This window comes from Sciurus vulgaris (genome assembly GCF_902686455.1).
Source record: "Sciurus vulgaris genome assembly, chromosome: 5".
NCBI classification, from domain to species: Eukaryota; Metazoa; Chordata; class Mammalia; order Rodentia; family Sciuridae; genus Sciurus; species Sciurus vulgaris.
Genome location: NC_136465.1, coordinates 176,133,461 through 176,137,786, shown reverse-complemented (window position 1 = coordinate 176,137,786; position 4,326 = coordinate 176,133,461).

Genomic DNA, 4,326 nt, shown 5'->3' with positions numbered 1-4,326 from the left:
CCGGCCACGCCACGCCCCCGGCTCACGGTGCCTTCGCTCATTGGTTGATATGAGCCGTGACCCGGATGCTCACACCGACGCCGGGAGGCCCAACGGCCTGGCGGCGGCGCAAGCGCAGAACGTGCAGTGACGCCCGCGAGGCTGCGGGCGCGTGGGGACTTGCCTCCTCGAGGGTCCGCGGGAGATGGCGCCCACTGGTGGGTGCTCCGGGGCGTCACGCAGGTCTCTCCCGGCCTCGCCGGCATCTGGAGCCGGACCACCCGGATGGGTCGGTGCCCAGTCCTTTCCCGGCTGCGAGTGCCCTTCCAGCCCCTGGAATCCCAGGGCCCCCTACCTGAATGGCCGTGACCCTCCAGCTCCTCCCCGAGGTCGGTAAGAGCGAGGTGACCGAGCCAGCCAGGTGTTTGGATGGAGACAGTCACACCGTTGAACAGACAGCCTGGGGCTTGTGTTTTGGGGATTTAAAAAGCGCCCCCGCTTAATGTGTGTGAGTGATAAAAGGCACATTTTATGATAAAAGCGTTGAAAAAACCAAGACAGGTGGAGAATGAGAAAAGAGGAAACATACGTAATTATGTGAACGGGATCGCCACTGTCGCCCCGTAACAGGAGAATCACTTCCTTTTCCTCCTTTCATTTCTCCTTTCCAGAGACCCTGACACCCTTTCCATATAAATAGCAGCGCTGCAGGACTCCGGCCTCCCTGGATGTCCGTATCCACGTTTCCCTTGTTGCCTGGTAAGAGAACCCAGTGCCAGCCAGAACCCTGCCCTTCCCTCACTGCACCCCTTGGGAGTGACCTGCCTGTTTGTCTTCCCAGCTCCACCAGCTCCACAGGGTGAGGGCCCAGCCTGTCTGCTTTTCACTGACTGGTTCCTAGCACAGGGCCTCACCATGCAAAAACTTAAATACTGAGTTACTGCCCTCCTTCCCCAAAGCACAGCAGACTGAGGCATGCCAGCCTCAGCTCCAAGCAGAAATTACCCCTCTCCAAAGACAGACTCAGTAGCTCGGAGAGGACCCAGGAGGACAGGAGGTGTCTTGTGATCCCATCACCCTGCACGCCAGACCCCCTGACCTTCTTGGTACTGACAGCAGAGCCTGGCTCAGTAAATAGTCCGCGGTCATCATTATGTTGGAGGGAAGTGGAAGGGGGACGTCCCTCTGCAGCCCTGCACGAGTCCCGAGCTTTTGCTCACCTGTTCCTTCTGCTTCCAGATACCCTTCCTAGCCACAGAGCCCGGGAGTGCCCACACCTACACCCACTGCCCCAGAGTCACACCCCGCCCCAGCCCTCCATCCCCAGCAGTGTTTCTGAGTGCATTCTGGAGACCAGAGCCAGGGGTGTGGCTCAGTGGTAGAGCACTCTGCAGGCATCCCAGGCGAGGAAGGAAGGAAAAAAAGAAAAGAAACAACATTCCTGGACCTCAGGACCTACTGACTCACAATCTCCAGAAAGTAGAAACTGTCTGTGTGGATTTTAAAGAAGTGGGCCAGTTTGTTCTTTGGCCCTCTAGGTTTGAGAACCTCTCATTTAAAAAAGAAAAAAAAAATTGTTTCCATGTCTCTCCATCAGTAGTAGTCTCCAAAGTCAGTGAGATTGCTAAGGACTCTGACAGTTCTACAAGACCTGTTATAAAAGACCTCTTTAGGGGCCTGGGGTTGTGGCTTAGTGGTAGAGCACTTGCCTACCATATGTGAGGCAGTGGTTTCGATCCTCAGCACTGCATGTAAATAAATAAATTAAAGTCCATTGAAATTTTAAAAATATTTTTAATAAAAAACTGTTCAGTTTTAAGATTAATTCTAATCTGATTTAATTTTAGACTTAGGAAGTCATAGGTCCTGGGCATTTGCAGGCTTTTAAACCTCTATTGGATCTCCACCTGCCAGGTCTCACAGACACCAAACAGCTCCCATTTAGCAGTTCTGAGAGCGGGTCCATGGACAAGGCCCACTGCCATTGGGTTTTAATTCTGCCAAGCTGTGTGTCCTTGGGCAAGGTCTGTACCTCTCTGGGTGAATCTCCTCTTGTACAATGAGGCTGTCACAGCATTTATTTCTTAGGGTTGCTTTGAGGGTAAAAGGAGCCATCGCTGTAACCACCAGGCTCAGCAAAAAATGGTGTCACTTAACTATCACAGTAAAGTGGCAGCTTTTAGTTAAGGATGGAACCAAGGCTCAGAGTCACCAAGTAACTTTCCTTCAGCCCCACAGTTTGCAGGTCAGATATGACCATCTGACCTGGACACAGCCCCAAGCTCAAGCCACCTCCAAATGATGCCCACATGCTGCAGGGACGGACAGAGGGCTGAAGTAGGTGATGGCACAGATGACCCCCCACCTGGAGACCCTCTTTAGACAGTTTTAAAAGTTGTGTGGGGAACCAGTACCAATAACAAGCTGCGTCCCAAAGCACCTGTGAGCACCGAATCTCCACGTGCACTCCTGGGTACCTGGCCAGGCCCTCTGCACGCAGGGTTTGCTTTCTTCTTTCCTCCCTCCCTCTTTTTCTGCTTCTCTCTCTCTCCTTTCTGGGGACTGAACCTAACACCCCACGTGCGCCTGGCACGCCCTCCAGCACTAAGCCACCCTCCCAGTGATGCTGGGTATTTCATAACCGGGTTCACCAGCCACAGCTCAAGGCCACCCAGTGCTCTGGGCTCAGTACCAGTGGCCCCTGTCCCAGGGCACAGGAAACCTGCTCCTGCCACCAGAATAAGGCTTCGGGGTCCTCCTGATCCCAGCTTGCTCAGAAACCCATGTTGGGTGTAAAGATTTTGAAGGAGATCTGCAAAGACCATCTAGGAGACTGGGCACATTGCAAGCCACACGAGCTAGACGCGTGTTTGAAGTTCACTCTGCCAGTTTTCTCATCTGCAGGGTGGAATGACAGAGATCTAAGGCACAAGTCGGAGGGTCCCGTGAGCTCAAGCTGAGGTGGCACCCCCAGGCACCAGGGGAACAGCGTCCCTTTCTCCAGCCTTTCCTGCATGTGCCTCTCACCATTATTCTCAGTCACCCATGAGGTCCCTCTGCAGTACAACAGGGGTCATGAGCCAGACATCAGGCTGTGGCCAGGATGGCAGAAGGCACACGCGGAGCAAAGTCACATGCCTTCCCCCAAGCTGCCGCCGTCCTGCATGCAGAACGTAGTGACACCGAAGCTCTGAAGGCCCCGCAGTGCAATGCCTGCCTCACCCAGTGTTTCCTGAGCCCACTGATTGACTGGCCAGAAGACCATCGGGGGTTTTGTTGTTCTTGTTTTTGAGGCTTCCTGTGGCCTTCAGCTGTGCCCCACTCCAGTGCCCCTTGTGCTCCTCTCTTGAGCAAGGGTGGGCTTGTGTCTCCCTGCCCCCACCCACTTGACTCATCTGGTCAACAAATTGGGAGCAGAAGGAATAGGAAAACCTCCGTGTGAGAACTTCCAGACCATTGCCCTTCACCCCACGGGAATCAGCAGTCCTCAGACGGTGGGTGGGCTCAGGCTGGGTCTGGGGCTGAGGACAACTTGAAAGAGCCAAGTTGGTGGGCTCAGGGTGTAAGGAGACCTCTGGGGCTTTGTGTTAATGCAGCATAACCAGCTGGTCCTGGCCAATTCCTGGCAGCTGCAAGGACACCAGCTTCAGGGGCAATTGTTAGCCAAGTGCTGGCCTGTCCACTGCAGAGACACAGCTTGGTGATCAGGCGTTTCTCCCAGTGAAATCAAACCCCAAGTCTCTGGCCTGGGGACTGGGGGCTGGCTCTTGCCACTGGGGACACCACACATCATGGCAGGGCTCCCCAGGGCCCTGCGCCCTTGTCTTCTTCCCACATGACACCTGAGGTCTGCAGGGGAAGAGTCCTCAGCAGAGGCCCATGGTGGGCAACAGGTGACCAGGGGCTCAGCCACTGGCAGCACTGCACCAGTCAGCCTGGGCAGCAGCATGTGGTCAGATGGTCCAAGGCTCCCAGGGCCGTAGGACCCCGGGGAAGCTGTCCCTGCAGGCTGGTGGAAGGGGCCCAGCTCAACTCCATGTTCACATGGGGGCAGGGCAGGCCAGCTGGAACGGGGCAAGGGGGCACTGCCCTGGTCCCCGGTTCCTGGCCCTGGGGACTTGGGTGGACTTGACCCCACCAGAGACAGAGACTGGGTTCCTGGGAGCCAGCGAGGCCTTCGGGCAGACCAGGCCGTGCTCACCATTCGGGGACTGAGGGGAAGGAGAGCCTGGGGCCTCCGGAGGGCAAGCAGCCTGCAGGTGGCCACAGGGCTGAGGGGAAGAGCCGGCAGCACAGATGCCACCCAGTCAGGCAGGGCCGCCTGGACAGCGTGTGGGCCTGCAGGGA